The sequence below is a fragment of the Lepidochelys kempii genome, chromosome 1 (genome assembly GCF_965140265.1).
Source record: "Lepidochelys kempii isolate rLepKem1 chromosome 1, rLepKem1.hap2, whole genome shotgun sequence".
Taxonomy (NCBI): domain Eukaryota; kingdom Metazoa; phylum Chordata; order Testudines; family Cheloniidae; genus Lepidochelys; species Lepidochelys kempii.
The window spans coordinates 78092509-78110113 of NC_133256.1; positions in this window are offsets into that span (position 1 = coordinate 78092509).

The window sequence follows — 17605 nt, forward strand, 5'->3', positions numbered from 1 at the left end:
ATTTTGGTCCCACTACTTTTAAATCCTGTGTTCCCCAGTGCTAAGTATCACATGCAGTCAGTGTGTATCTATTACTTGGAGCCACTTCCCTTCTCCATGTTAATATATTACTAACTGTGTTCTAAAGGTGCTTGCAGATTCATGGCTGGGGTAAGCCTGATTTCAATCATTTTCTCAAAGCTTAACATAGGAAAATTAGATTAATTCAGTCATACCAATAGGCAATAGTTATGGAGTTTAATAAGTGAAGGAATAGGAATCATGAAATATAAGTGAAAAATCTAAAAACATCTAAGACAGTATAACATTTTTAAAGAACTTGCAGACTACCTTCCCCTATATGGAACAAATAACCCTCATCAAAGACACAGACTACATTTACATCGCACCCAATCTTAAACAAATCTGTGTGCTGTAAACATACAGATCTGAGGGCTGTCAGCTAAACCACATATTTGTCCCAGGGGAATAGGACTCAGGACCTTAATACTTGGATAAAACATCAAAGCACTGAACAAGTCAAAGCAACATTTATATTTTTCACTGTAACAATTTCATGATTATATACAGTATAATATATACTAGTACAAACAAGTTTACTTTGCTTATTAAAACCAATCAGAATGTTGATACATTTCTATCAACAAACCAATAATCCAATTTAATCTCTCTTCCAGCTTGCAAATAATTGTTTTGAGAACACTAAAAAGACAGGAAACATGGAGCAGGCATGCCAGAAAAAGAGGATGAACCAGTACACAGATATTGACATCTCTCCATTGAAATACCACCCCCTCGCCGCTGCTCCCACACCCTATACTTTTTCAAACATCTCGTTCTGACATCACAAATTTAAGCATAGCTGTTCTTTGCATGTTCTGTACAGGATGAGTAGGTGAACTGATTGGTTGGTGGAGTAAATGAGTGGTTCAGTAAATGTGTATAGCAAATGCTATCTACCCATGGTTTGATTTCCTTAGAGTGCAGCTGTATCAACCAAATCAACATTATAATATTGTATGAAATCTCTCAGATAATCACTGAGATTTTGCCATGATTCCCCCTTGCCTCTGTATATTTCTCCCTCCATTTTTTTTTGGAAGGGAGGGGCTCAATATGTCTTTCATGACTCTGATAGCTCTGAGGCTTCTCCAGACCTACAATATTTTGAACCCTTCTCTTCAGGCTTGGGGGAAAGAGCCAGTATTAATTAACTGAGCCAGCTTTTCCCAGTTAGCAAGAAGCATTCACAGAACAGTTTGGCTTCTGGCCACCCACCGAAGAAACCCCTCCCAACAACTTATTTTTAAATTCAGTATTGTTAATACTCTTATTTTAGCTTTCTTTTGAATTGTGTCCTCTAAGCCCAGAAGGTATGCAACGCCCTAAATCCCCAGTGACACCTGCCGGTGAGGCCAGAGTTCATTTCCTGCAGACTTTCAGATAAGTCTCTTTGCAGTGCAGAGCTAATGGCAATTATGCAAGAGGTTGGTTATCCTTTCCTCCCCAGGGTAAATGGCCTTCTCATTTCCAAGGCAGGTGAATGCTGTCAACACACAGACCCCTGTTCTCTGTGGAATCAATTTCCAACCTGACCAGGCCCCAGGAAGTGGATTTCATTGTTTGCACCATTTTGCTGTCCCTTTGTTCAGTGATAGATGCTTACTGAGCCTTATGATTTGTATAAATACAAGCCACATTATACATTACGACTCATTCACATCAGAACATATTGGTTTGTCATACATGAAGTTTAATTGATGCAAACTTGAACTTCAGGGTGTTGAGTCTTCTGGGCAAACGCTGTCACTGTGATTCAGTGCTGTATGTTCCTTTGAACAGAACAAAGATAGAAAGATAGAAATCTGGATTTAACTGCCCTATTTCTTTCTCTCCATAGTGTCAATAGGCAATTACAAAAATACAGTTGTACTACTGAATGCACTCAGTATTACTTCTTGTGTCTCCTGCAGTCTTATTGCAAAATATCTCATTGAGCCAACCATTTGCATCCCTGGACAGAGCAACTTGTGTGTAAAGTCCATGTTAGCAGATCAAGCATAGCTTTGTTTGCACTTATTCACTGCTCATCCAGCATTGCAGTAAGTGGTTTTGCATATTAAATAAGTGCACAGTAACCTTCCTTTACCTCCTCAGAGCCCCACCCCCTCCCACCCAGCCTCAGGAATCAACACTGTTGCTCAGTCTGAGACACACTGTGAGGAAGCTGCCAGGAGGTTGCTATAGTAACTGTTCTGCTTTCAAGAGCTATTTTCCTGGTTTGAGGGGAGATGGAGAAGGCCAAAAAAAAAAAAAAAAAAAAAACCCAACCTGGAGAAAACTAGGCAGCCTCTGACGAGAGTTCAGATAAAGAAGGTCACAGTAATTTTCTGGCACTGACTAAAATAACCAAGCAGATGTGGGAGTTACAAAGCAACAAAAGAGAAATAGGTGAAGTAGAAGGGCAATAATTAAATTATTTGGTAATGTTCCTAAATTAGAGCATTTCAGATTTATATCAGCGCAGATCATCTGGATAATATTTTATGAATCTTTTCATTTTTCATCCTGAGTTACAGTAATTTAAACACAAAAGGCTAGATTCTGAGCTCAACTTTGCCAGTTTAAATCTGGAGTAATTCCAACAATGCCTATTAAGCTTCCCTGGATTTGCACTGGTGTAACGGAGAGAAGAATGTGGCCCAGAATACCTAATTTTACGAAAGCATGGAACAAAGGTGGAGGCTAAAGGCTGTAATTCTAACATCTGCAAACCATTTTCTGAAACGGTCTTTCAACAATCAAGAGTATGTTGGAAACAAGGAACAATCTGTCTCTCTCCGCAGGCTTCGGCCACTTCTGAGTAGTGGGCCTAAAGAGGTAAGTCAAGTTGCATGCTAACCAGACTTCCACTGAGTGAGTTGGCAGCTATTATTTGAATACAATCACTCGTAGAAGTACAAGTAATGCAACCATTAATTCCAGGACTGACAGGGAAAGACACTGAGGGTTGAATGCTCAAATGGAGCTGGTTCCTAACTTCTATTTAGGCTCCTAACTTCAACTGATTTCAATGGCAATTGAACAATTCAAACTCCTTTCGAGCATTCATTCCTGACTGTCTGATGTCGTGGCATTATTGTTAGTGTAGCCCAAGAGTATACCTCCAGGAATGACATAAATATATGATAGGTCTGTAGTGATTTTGTAAAACCATTAGGGCAGGGGTGGGAAAACTACAGCCCCTGGGCCGGACCTGGCCTGTCAGGGCTTTGGATCTGGCCTGTGGGATTGCCTGCCCTGTGGTGCTGTGGGTTCCGTGCCACTGCTGGAAGTGGCTGGCACCAAGTCCCTGCGGCCCCTGGGGGAGGGAGGGCAGAGGGCCCTGTGCATTGCCCTCGCCTGCAGGCACCCCCTCCAGCCCCACAGCTCCCATTGGATGGGAACAGGGAACTGCAGCCAATGGGAGCTTCAGGGGAGGTACCTGCAGGTGAGGACAGTGCACAGAGCCCTCTGCTCCCCCAGGGGCCGCAGGGACAAGATGCCACCTGCTTCCGGGAGTGGCGCAGGGCCAGAGCAGGCCGGGAGACTGTCTTAGCCGCGTTGCACGCCACTGCCACCCCAGAGCCACTCCAGGTAATTGGCGCCAGGTCAGAACCCACACCCCGAACCTCTCCTGCACCCCAGCCCCCTGCCACACCCCTCCCACACCCCTTCTGCACCTCAACCCCCTGCGCTAAGCCCTTTCCAGCACCCCACACCCCAACCCCCCTCCTGCATCCCGCACCCCCTCCTGCACTCCAATGCCCTGCCTTGAGCCCCCTAAACCCCTGCCTTGAGCCCCCCTGCTGCACCCTGCATCCCTCCTGCACCTCAGCCCCCTGCCCTGAGCCCGCTTGTATACCCCGCACCCCTCCTGTGGCCCAACCCTTTGCCCTGGGCCCCTTCCTGCACACCGCACCCCCTCCCACACTCCGCACTCCATCCTGCATCCCAACCCCCTGTCCCAGCCCTACGTTCATGGCCCTGCATGCAATTTCCCCACCCAGATGTGGCCCTTGGGCCAAAAAGTTTGCTCACTCCTGCATTAGGGTATCTATGGAACAGGTTTGTTAAGGTCCTCGAGTGGCTGGTCCATATAAGGGATAAGAGCCTAGTGATAGAATTCTTTTTCACCTCAAACGGTAGATAGCTGTGCTTTGGTGCTGACAGTGGTAGGTTCAGTTTCTACTGATCACCCCTTGTGCTTGTATGTATCTGGTCAGGGAGTTGTTACACCCATAGCAAGTAAGTACTGGAGCTGGATTTTACAGTGGGAGTCAAGTATTTCAGTTGTAGCCACTCTGTATTTAAGAGATGGAATATTATGTGTGGAAAAAAATGAATTTTAACTTGTCAGCTTTCTGTAATTATATATTTGTTATTTTCTATGGTTAAGATTTGCCATAATAAAACAAAAATAAAATCAAACAGCGAGAAGGGAGAAGAAAACCGACTGGGTTGAATTGTGCTTCAGGACTGGGTTCTAATGTCCCATGTGATGATTTGTCTGAAACGTTTTTGATACAGCTAGGTAACAACAGACAGGAGCAAGAGGGAGTTAGGGGATTAAATAATATTATTTTAAAAGTGGAGAGCTAGGAAAACATGAGAAGCTTGGAACTGAATCTAATCCCTTGGGCACCTCTCTTCATAGCAGGTGTGATATCACACACGCTTTACACTTTTCCTGCGTCCATCGGCTGGAAAGAAAAGTTGTACTTGGATGGGTGGATATAATAAGACATGTGGAGAAACCAAATTAGCAGGTAAGAAATTCTTCAAATTCATTTTTTTCCTTTCTCAGTAAGAGGCACTAAGATAAGTGGCAGCACATGGTTTATAGTTGCATTATTATAGCAGCCTTCCCAGGTGGCCAGTTCAAATGCTAACTAATAGTTCTGGTGCTAACTAATCTGGCAAGAAGATTCCAGTGGGTGGAGGAGAGGATAACAGCTGCCTTTCAAATCTTACACTTGCCAACATAGGCATATGAGGCTTTTTGTTGTTCCAGGAACCTCTCAAGCACAGAGAAGGTAGAAGTCCTATGAATTGGAACCACCTGCTTGAACTAATGTTTTGGCAAGCTCCTGTTTGCCTGGAGTTAGTTCAGAATATTCTGGGCTTTGTGGAATGGGAAGCATCCACAGAAATTATTTGCTGCCCCTTATATATTTTCAATACCATTGTTGTCAGACAGAAAACACGTAGTGAACAAGCCTAATCAGTGTGAATCGTACAGAGTGTGCCACTACTCTGTACTGCCATATTCCATTGTATTCTTGACTGACACAGTAAATCAAGTGCTCAGAGATTTGGTGGTAAACCACATTCAAAATTGATGCTCCAAATAATCCTGCGGTTTCATTCATTGTGTTCTGTCACTCTCAAACCCTTTAACACACAGTATTGCAGGTTTTGTGACATTTATTTTGGAGAGGCTAGTCTGGACAATGCTGATAGTCTCAAACAGTCTCCAGAGTGTAAACATGCAATCCAATATTTGTCCATACCAAAGGTTTGAGCAGGGTGTCTTAAGCTTTCCTCAAATCACATTCATTTACTCCACAGAGCTAAAGAAAAAAGCTAAAGCCAAAGAGCATAATTTTCAGTGTTGCTTAGCACTGACAGCTCCCATTGACTTCTAACGGCGTTTTGGTTGCTCAGCATTTCTGAAAAACCAGGCCATTATGGTTCTAGAGATAAATAGGTGAAAGAGAACATTGTAACATAGGTCAGCTGCAGCCATTTGATCTATATGCCTATCCATCTCATGCTCATCACTGTAGTATTGAATACCTAAGAAATGACATGGTATCTGAGTCATGTATTACATGAGAGGTTTGCTGGCTTGAACTGGCATCATCAATCCAGATTTCTATAGTTCCTAATCCAAACATGGGCAGATCTGTTTCATTGTGTGCTATGTATGATGTTCATGTAGCCATTTCCTGCAGTGTTTTCCTAGACTAGGTGTTAATAGGTATAATAATGGTGCTGAAATCTATGTTGTTGATCTTTGATAGTTCATAGCATCTTTTTTACTTTAACAATACAATAAAACAAACTCTTAAGTTGTGTACTTACTTGCCTTACTGAGTGATGGATTGTGCCCACCCAACTCCCCACTGTTTATGATGCTCATGTGTTGTGTCACTGAGGCAGAACTATTTCTTTTCTTCTTTTGTGGAGAACTGACAGCTGCAGAGGCCACAGGGAAAGGAGCTGCAATATTTAAGGCAAGATGAGATAAGTATTGGAAGAGGATTCCAGCACGGTTAGAGTTGATGAAATGGCTTACAGAGTTGCAGGGGTGGTAACAGGCAAATTTATAGATGGAAGAGATGTGAGAAGAGAAAAAAGTGAGTTGAATGTCTGAGATGATACTAAAATTATAGATAAAAGAAATAAAGCAGAGGATCTGGTTTGAAAAGGGGAACAAAGTTTGATGACACTTCTCTTCACCAAGATGTCAGGAATGCAGCTGCCTCTGGGCTCGGTTGCTGAGCAAACCAATGAGCTCATCTGAGTGTTATAAACCCTCACTATGTTTTCAATGCACTAAAACACCCACAGCTGGTCCATGCCAGCTGACTCAGGCTGCAGGGCTATAAAACTGCAGTATAGACATTCAGGGTCAGGATAGAACCCTTCCCCTTCGCAGAGCCTAAGGCCCAGCCTGAGCCCTTACACTGCAATTGCATAGCCTTGAAGCCTGATTCCGAGCCAGCTGACATGGGCCAGGTGTGTGTCTTTTATTGTGCTTCCTAATGGGTCAGAAGAGCCAACAGATCACCATTTATTTTTTGTAGCAACAGCAGCACAGCAGCTGCTCAATGCATTCCACACCTTCAGACCTGCTTCCTGCCCAGCCCTTGCTCCAACCCTGGCAAGCTCCGCTTCAGCCCTAGTTCCTGCCTACTTCTGATTCCAGACTGGAACAGTCTGACCACTGGCTTGTCTCCTGACCATAACTCCAATTCTGCCCTTTGGTTCTGTTCTGGTTCCTGGTTCTAGATCACAGGCTTGCCTCCTGACCGTGCCTCTGATTCTGCTCTGACCACTAGGTCAGACTCCTGCTCTGATCCCTAGGTTGCACTGGCTACACCTTGGTGTGTGACACAAAAGAAGTATTTGTGCTTCTGAAACATCTAGAGAAGGAAATTCAGGTAAGCGTGTACTGTTTTTTGTTTAGTTTTCAGTGAAGCCTCAGTCAGACAGGTAAATCACCATACAAATGTCCTGATAATCATTTCATACGTTATACGATGTTTTCCTTTATCAACATTCAGAAACATTTATGTTTAAAAATGCAGATTGTTTTTCATCAATTACATAACAGAATGTTGACACTATATTGATACTTTAGACAATAAGAGTAAAAAAGAAGAATGTAATAAAACTACAACTTGTGTGGCATTTGAAATCATTTTAACTAATATATAAAGTAAATACTTTGTCATCTTAGCCATAAAATCTTTGCTTAATATCCCTGGACATTTATGGGTAGTATTTTGGGAACTTGTGGGAGCCCATATTCATGAAAGAAATAGAAATATATTGAGAACAAAAATAAATGCAAAATTGAATAACTGTTCTAAAGGACAACCAAAAGGCATTTCCTAATCCGTGTTATGATAAACATGCATGAAAATTCCATGAAAATCAAACTTAATTTACTGTTTCTTTTTCTTTAGACAAAAGAAGTCTGATGAAGAAGAAGAAAAACATGTATGTTCCTACATTTCTGCTATAAATTTCTCCTTATCTCTCCTTAGTGCTCACAAAAATGATTCTTTGTATAGAAGTGTAGAATCATTGGACCCATGCAAAAACAAAGGAAGAATAAAGCTTCTGTAGTTGGGCATTATCAGAAAGAAATACTCTGTATTCTCCTATCTAAGTTTAGTTTTGTATAAATGTGGTAGAAACCTAAAAAAACCAACAACCACTCATTAGATGGAGTTTTCAAATGTAAATAAGTCAGTATAGTTAAACCAATTTACCTTATTCCAATTGTATATATTCACACTGTTGCGACTGCACTATTACAAGCTTCCTTGCATTTATGCCATGTACTGTGCTGTACTAGATCAATTGTTGTCCATCATATGGATGGGTACCCCAGGTTACTGGCACTGCTCCCAGGCCTGCTGCATTCCTAGCAATTTTCATACTAGAATGTGGGATAAATCCAGGAAGCTAGAGGAACTGCAGGAAGAGTGGTGAATCTCTTATAATTCTCCCTGCTGTGTCTCAGAACTCACTTGGGTGCCTCTGCCATTACCAAACTGTGCCCATATTTTACATAAGCCCAGACCGTCAGGCTTTGTGTGCACATGTAAATACAATGAGCAAACTTTTGGTCTGATCCAAATACCACTGATGTTAATGGGAGTCTTTCAGACCCTTAAAAGTGAATTCAGTTTTTAGATACTTCAAATGTCTCCTTTGTACTAACAATGGAGAATACCACTAGAATCAGTAATCCGGAACTGCTATGAACTTTTTAAGTGTACCCACTGCATGTGTGTGCACATTTAGGAATTTTTGTACCTAAACTGGCCTTATAAAAGATGTGCACAGATATTTTTAACATATAGTTCTCCTGTTTCTGGAGTGCAGCCCTTAAGAATTATCGAGGGTAAGAGCACATGCAGCCAGCTAGAATCATCATGGAACCAAAGGATTTTGTTTCCTTCAGCTAAATAAACCAGGCCTGAGAAATCTACACTCTTAACTTCCTTATTTTATACCTTTTGGTAGGGGGTGAAAACTCTAAGCTTGATGGCTGACATTGCTAGCACAGCAAAGGGCGTCATCAGAAATGTCATGGTGGTAGGCATGTGAGGAGTCAAGTCAGTTGCAATAAGTTTAACTCAGCTGGAACTTGTTCTTTGCATAACATATATTTCACCTTGGTATCAGTGCAATGAAACAAGATATCCATTTATACCAGCGGTTCTCAACCCATGGCCCGCTGGTATAAAGGGCCCGGCTGACTCCAAGCTCCCCTCAGTTCCTTCTTAACCCCCCATGAGAGTTGCTGGAACTGATCTTCTTGCTCTTGCAACTGCAAGTACTCTCAGTAGACTGTGTTTTCTATTCTATTATAAATAGTTTAGTTAGCTAGGTTTTTACCCCATCTGAGGGTTTTATTCCATTCCCAGAGTTGAGGGATGACTCTGGCACTGGGCTTCAAGGCCTGCATTTCCTGCAATAATGTTAGGCCCCTGAGCGACCCACGCTCAAGTTACTTGAAGTGCCTCAGGATAGCTCATATCAGAGCTTTGCCAAATTTTCAGGGACTTTGAGCCTTGTACAAGAAAAGATAATGAAGCCAAGCTAAAGTTTCTACTCACGGAGGTGGCCTTAAGACCTCCAACTGAGCTAGGTCATTCAGACTCGACGCCGAGTGCTTCAGTATCAGCATGGAGCGTGCCGCCTACTGTGCCTGAATCCCGGCACCGTTCACCATCCTCGGTGCCTGGGAAGAGGCATAAGAAGCAGACTGCTGAGAGGGGGAGATCCCCAGCACCCAAGTTGGCTAGTCATGGGTTAAGAGTAGACGACAGTCTACGTTTAAGCAGTCCTTTGCTTCAGAAAATGGTGATTAAACATCCACCACCCTCATGTGACAAAACTTTAACCAATTTGTCAGACTCATTGGGGAACTTTCTTAGATGGAAAAGATTTTAACACATCTGCACTTTCATTTGTTTCCTTTACTGCAGTGCTCACTAACAGATCCGCACTGTGAAGCACATTAACCAGACAAAGAAGTTGTTTTCTAAGTTCCGCTACAGCATCAGAAAAGGTTTATCCCTATTCACCATTCTCTCCCAGGACAATATTCTGCCATCAACTTTTATGCAATGCCCCTATGGGCTCTGATAGGAGTTTCAGATGTCTGGAACTATAAGCAGGACATAGCTCTCACTGATACATTAACAGTTTCAAATGCAGCATCCCTTGATTACAACTACTCAGAGTAATCGATAAAACAATCCATTTTTTTTTGTAACGAGTCCATCTGAAAATAGTTTTCTCGCAGATCACCAGTGCCATGATTTCCACACTAACGGGCTTGATCTTGTTGGTTTTGTTATTATTTATTTCAGATAATTGGAATTAGTTGCCCATTGCATCGCATGTCTTGTAATTGCAATGTTCAAACAAATGATGTTAAATAAATATTTACATACCTCTGACTTTGTTTTGTTGTTTTTTACAGGGACTTTTTTAAAAAGCAAAGCCACATTGAAAATTTACTCCCTGAAAGGTTTAGCAAATTAACTAGGCAGCACACAGGTGTGCAGTACTTGAGGCTTGCAGCACTACAGGAAGAAATACAAAGAGTGATGTGGGAGGTTGGGGAGGAGGAAGCTCTCAATCTGATGCAATTGTTCACTATATGCAGCAGTGAGGTTGCTTGTATTTATCAAATCCACTTTAAAAATGTCACAGTCTGTCAAACACTGCATCGGTGGATATTTGTGTATTTCCTAGAACATTGTGTTTTATGCTGAATCAACATCAGGCCAATCACATTGTTCACTCTAATCCATATTTCCATTTGTTTTTCAAACCTAGATTAACTGAGTGCCAATATCAACTCATTATCACCCAAATGCAGCAGGAGGAGCATCAGTGGTGTGCCCTGAGTTAAATGAAGTACTACTACTTTGTTCTGCACCCCTTCCTTTCTTAAGGATGGCTCAAACCATGCAAAATATTGTGCCTGCTCCTCAGCTGAGGATGGCTTCATTGGTTTCAGATGAACTGCACTAATCTACGCCAGCTAACACTGGCAAGCACGGCATGTGTCATCTTGCCTAGTAGTTGGAGCAAGACTCCAGCCCACCAGTTGGAGATAAATCTAGATGAGGCAGGTCCAGGAGCGACGCCAAGGGTCATCAGAAACCAAAACCTATGCCAAAAAGTTAACCAGAGTTGCAGTCAGAAGGTGGAGCCAGGAGTCAGAAAGAATTAAGGGCCTGGAGCAGGGTCAGGTACAAACTGGGGATCAAGCAGGATCAGGCACTAGCTGGAGGTGGAGCAAAGCTAGAGGCAGTGGCGGCAGAGAAAGGGCCAAGCACAGCTGCAGGCTGGGAATGCATTGAGCAGCCCCTGGACTGCTGCTGCTACTGAACTTAAGTCTCAGCCGGAGGACTCCTTCAACCAACCAAGCAGATGGCACAGTCACACAGCTTCTATCACAGATGGCTGCACTTGTTAGGTTGCCAGTAGATTGGCTCTGCTGTAGGCTAGGCCCCTGGCAGTTAAGGACCTAGCCCAGTATGTGCAGAGTAAATTGTGTTTATAAAAATTTACATTTATGGTTATGAAATGATCAAAAATAACCTATAAATTTACAAACCCCTCTGTTGTCCCACGCATCCGAGCCCTGATGAAATCCTGCCATTTCTTTTTCTCTACTGTCAATGCTTTTTGTTCCATTACTAGAGCTAAATCTCAGTTTCATAGATTCTAAGGTCAGAACGGATGATTGTGACCATCTGATCTAATCACTTGCAAAATATGAGCCATAGGGCTTCCCTGAAGTTATTCTTGTCTGAACTAGAGCATCTCTTTTTGATATCATTTTAGCATTCTGCAAAGCAGTGAATCAATCAAAGGTTGGACAAGCAAAAGTCTTGGAAAGAAGAGGTTGAGCATCTAGAGGAGGCATCAGGAAAACAAGATGTGAAAATAATATACATAAAGGTTAAATTGTATGGAAGCACAAATCAGGGTAATGATGCAAGCGGTAGGAAAGGCTACCAGTAAACTTACAACAAATGCCAAAAGAGGTGCTAGAAGTATGGAAGGAGCATTTTGACCAAGTGCTGAACCCCGTAGTGCATCCAGATGCAAGCATTCTAGACAGCTAGATGAGTGGTAGCTTGCAAGGCAGAATGGATATCAGCACTGAACCACCATCAGAAGAAGAAGAAAAAATAAAAAAATGCAGTGAAGCAATTAACAATGGGAAAGCTGAAAGAATAGAATAATAGAATATCAGGGTTGGAAGGGACCTCAGGAGGTCATCTAGTCCAACCCCTTGCTCAAAGCAGAACCAATCCCCAACTAAATCATCTATAGACAATGTAAATAGACAATGTAACAGTTGAGCTGCTAAAAGCTTTCAGGATAAGTGCTATCAAAGCATTAGAAAAAATATTCAAGAAGGTATGAGAGCAAGAGGAGGTACCAGATGACTGGCTAAAGGCAATAGTTGTACCAATATTGAAGAAAGGAAATCCTGCCAATCCAAATAATTACAGAGGTATAAGCTTAGTGTCAGTACTGGGAAATATCATGATGAAAGTAATTGTCAGATTACACTTTTAGAGGAAGTAGTAGTAGTGAGGAACAGTGTGGTTTCAGATTAGGCCTAAATTGCCTCAAATATGCACACTGCAACAGTTAAGAGGGGAAAAAAAACAAGAAAGGAGATTAAAGGTGTTTGCTGTTTGCTTCTGCTTCACAAAGGCATTTGATTTGGTTTGGAGGGAAGCATTATGCAAAGTGACAAAATCATATGGAGTTCCAGATAAGATAATTGCAATTATCAAAGCTTTGTATGAAGCCTCCTGCAGTGCCATGAGAGTCAGTGGAAAATTAAGCACCCAGTTCAGTTACAAGTTTGGTGTAAAACAAGGGAGGATGAAATCACCATCACTTTTCCCCATGTTCTTAAGCTGGAGATGAAGAATGTTAGACAAGTTGGAGGGTATGACATTGAGTGATCTAGAGTTAAACTCCTTAGTTTATGTAGATGACATCGTTACAACTGACAGACACATTTGAATTAATGATGATACCCTTTGCTTCATTGAACAATCGGTATAGTTAACGTGGATTTACAATAAATACCAAATGAGGAAGCGGTTGCATCTTGGAAAAGAGACTATAGGCAGTATTGAAATGCAGCAGTGGTGAAGTCATAGAAAAAGTAAAATCTTGTGTGTTCCTAGGAAGCTTGATCAGCACTGATGGCTCAATCAAAGATGAGGTTAAATGGAAATGTGCTTTAGCTACAAGTGCTGCACAGAAATTGACAAAGTTATGGACAGATGAAAACATTAAGTTTGGTACCAAAGTAAAAAAGTATCATTTGATACTAACAGTATACTAACAGCATTACTATGTGGTCTGGAAGCAGCTGCATTAAATGAAACAGGCATCAGAGATGATAGTTCTTTGAAAGATGGCAGGTGTAAAAAGGGAATGATTTTAAAAACAAATGAAGTTAGAAGGAGAGTAGGATGTGAAATCAGGATACAGGATTGGGTCCAATCAAAAAGATTCCAATTGTGGTTACTCTTCAGAAGACAAACAAATGATAGGATGTCAAAGAAAATAATGCAAACAGGTAAATTGGACTTAGGCCTGGTCTACACTGGGGGTGGGGGGGAAATCGATCTAAGTTACGCAACTTCAGCTATGTGAATAACGTAGCTGAAGTCTACGCACTTAGATCTACTCACCGCGGTGTCTTCACTTTGGTGAGTCGACTGCTGCTGCTGCTCACCTGTCGACTCTGCCTGTACCTCTCATAGAATATCAGGGTTGGAAGGGACCTCAGGAGGTTATCTAGTCCAACCCCCTGCTCAAAGCAGGACCAATCCCCAATTTTTGCCCCAGATCCCTAAATGGCCCCCTCAAGGATTGAGCTCACAACCCTGGGTTTAGCAGGCCAATGCTCAAACCACTGAACTATCCTTCCCCACCCTAAAGAGAAGGGGCTTGGAGAATGCAGGCAACGATCCTGCTACCTCTCACAAATGTGGACTACAGGAGTTGATGGGAGAGTGCTCGGGGGTCAATTTATTATGTGTAGACTAGACACAATAAATCGACACCTGCTGGATCAATCACTGCCTGCCAATCCAGCGGGTAGTATAGACATACCCTTAGAGGCCGACCACTGACTAGATGGTGCAACATCGTATGCAGGGACATCACCAGGCTGGGCTTAATGAAGGAACACACCATGGACAGGAACGAATGGTGATAATGCACTGCTCCCTGTGTCTGCAAAGATGCTCAGGAATGAAAATAAGAATATCTTTTAAGAAAATATACAATCTTGATATAAAAATTACCAGTGATGGAGTATGTACCACAATCCATTCTAGTTTTTTCCAAAGGTTAATTACCCTCACTGTATTTAAAAAAAATGCTTTATTTTTAGTGCACATTTGTCTAGCTTCAACTTCCAGCCATGGAATCTTGTTATATCTTTGGCTGCTAGACTGAAGAGCCCTCTATTTTCTGCTCCACATGTAGGTACTTAGACTGATTAAGTCACTCCTCAACCTTCTCTTTGATAAACTAAATAGACAGAGCTCCTTGAGTGTCTCATAAAAGGCATATTTTTCAATCCTTCAGTCTTTGTTGGGGCTTTTCTCTGAACCGTCTCCAATTTATAAATAGCCTTCTTGAAGTATGGACACCGGAACTGGACCCAGTATTCCAGTAGTGGTCACACCAGTGTCAAATACAGAGGCAATACTGTGACACTATACCCCATATTCTTCATAGTGATATTATTATTATATGATTATGGCATAATTACGATGCATTTTGTACAAGATGGAGCATGTAAGTTGTCATTGGAAAAGTTATGATTTCCTGAATATGATTATCTTATTGGTGCACATGTATCATTTTTGTGTATGAAGTTATGAATATTGACTATGTATCTGTATTTCTCACATAATGACACCTGGGTGACACTCCCTAGGCAGGTTTCAGAGTAACAGCCGTGTTAGTCTGTATTCGCAAAAAGAAAAGGAGGACTTGTGGCACCTTAGAGACTAACCAATTTATATGAGCATAAGCTTTTGTGAGCTACAGCTCATTTAATCGGATGCATAAAGTGGAAAATACAGTGAGGATGTTTTTATACACACAGACCATGAAAAAAAGTGAGGATGTTTTTATACACACAGACCATGAAAAAATGGGTGTTTATCACTACAAAAGGTTTTCTCTCTCCCCCACCCCACTCTCCTGCTGGCAATAGCTTATCTAAAGTGATCACTCTCCTTACAATGTGTATAATAATCAAGGTGGGCCATTTCCAGCACAAATCCAGGGTTTAACAAGAACGTCTGAGGAACAGTTGGGGAGTGGGGGGGCAGGAAAGGAATAAACAAGGGGAAATAGGTTACTTTTTATAATGACTCAACCACTCCCAGTCTCTATTCAAGCCAAAATTAATTGTATCCAATTTGCAAATTAATTCCAAATCAGCAGTCTTGGAATATGAACAAGAGGCTGCTCGGCAGCTCTCCCACACCATTTTCTACAAACCATTATTACCCTCTGATCCCACTGAGGGTTACCAAAAGAAACTACAGCATTTGCTCAAGAAACTCCCTGAAAAAGCACAAGATCAAATCCGCACAGACACATCCCTGGAACCCCGACCTGGGATATTCTATCTACTACCCAAGATCCATAAACCTGGAAATCCTGGGCGCCCCATCATCTCAGGCATTGGCACCCTGACAGCAGGATTGTCTGGCTATGTAGGCTCCTTCTTCAGGCCCTACGCTACCAGCACTCCTAGCTACCTTCGAGTCACCACTGATTTCCTGAGGAAACTACAATCCATCGGTGATCTTCCTGAAAACACCATCCTGGTCACTATGGATGTAGAAGCCCTCTACACCAACATTCCACACAAAGATGGACTACAAGCCTGTCAGGAACACTATCCCCGATAATGTCACGGCTAACCTGGTGGCTGAACTTTGTGACTTTGTCCTCACCCATAAGTATTTCACATTTGGGGACAATGTATACCTTCAAATCAGCGGCACGGCTATGGGTACCCGCATGGCCCCACAGTATGCCAACATTTTTATGGCTGACTTAGAACAATGCTTCCTCAGCTCTCATCCCCTAATGCCCCTACTCTACTTGTGCTACATTGATGACATCTTCATCCTCTGCACCCATGGAAAAGAAGCCCTTGAGGAATTCCACCATGATTTCAACAATTTCCACCCCACCATCAACCTCAGCCTGGACCAGTCCACACAAGAGATCCACTTCCTGGACACTACAGTACTAATAAGCGATGGTCACATAAACACCACCCTATACTGGAAACCTACTGACCGCTATGCCTACCTACATGCCTCCAGGTTTCACCCTGACCACACCACACGATCCATTGTCTACAGCCAAGCTCTATGATACAACCGCATTTGCTCCAACCCCTCAGACAGAGACAAACACCTACAAGATCTCTATCAAGCATTCTTACAACTACAATACCCACCTGCTGAAGTGAAGAAACAAACTGACAGAGCCAGAAGAGTACCCAGAAGTCACCTACTACAGGACAGGCCCAACAAAGAAAATAACAGATACCACTAGCCGTCACCTTCAGCCCCCAACTAAAACCCCTCCAACGCATTATCAAGGATCTACAACCTATCCTGAAGGACGACCCATCACTCTCACAAATCTTGGGAGACAGGTCAGTCCTTGCCTACAGACAGCCCCCCAACCGGAGGCAAATACTCACCAGCAACCACATACCACACAACAGAACCACTAACCCAGGAACCTATCCTTGCAACAAAGCCCGTTGCCAACTGTGCCCACATATCTATTCAAGGGACACCATCACAGGGCCTAATCACATCAGCCACACTATCAGAAGCTCGTTCACCTGCCAACAATGCCCCTTTGCCATGTACATTGGTCAAACTGGACAGTCTCTACATAAAAGAATAAATGGACACAAATGAGATGTCAAGAATTATAACATTCATAAACCAGTCGGAGAACACTTCAATCTCTCTGGTCACGCGATTACAGACATGAAAGTTGTGATATTACAACAGAAAAACTTCAGAAACAGACTCCAACGAGAGACTGCTGAATTGGAATTAATTTGCAGATTGGATACAATTAACTTAGGTTACGTTTTATAATGACTCAACCACTCCCAGTCTCTATTCAAGCCGATTTCCCCTTGTTTATTCCATCCCCCCCAGCACTGTTCCTCAGACGTTCTTGTTAAACCCTGGATTTGTGCTGGAAATGGCCCACCTTGATTATCATACACATTGTAAGGAGAGTGATCACTTTAGATAAGCTATTACCAGCAGGAGAGTGGGGTGGGGAGAGAAAAAACCTTTTGTAGTGATAAACACCATTTTTTCATGGTCTGTGTGTATAAAAACATCCTCACTTTTTTTTAATGGTCTGTGTGTATAAAAACATCCTCACTGTATTTTCCACTTTATGCATCCAATGAAGTGAGGTGTAGCTCGCGAAAGCTTATGCTCAAATAAATTGGTTAGTCTCTAAGGTGCCACAAGTACTCCTTTTCTTTTTACTCCCCAGGCAAAATCAGTCTAGATAGCCGGCTGTAAAGGGCCTATTCAAAGGAATTGGCCATTAGCAAAAACAATAGGCCTTAGGAGAAGCTTATCCCCCACCTGGTGAGCCTTCCTAAGAGTGCTCCAGACAGCCTGGCTGCTATGACTCAGCAAGATATGCAAGGGCATGTGACCAGGCCACATGACATGGAACA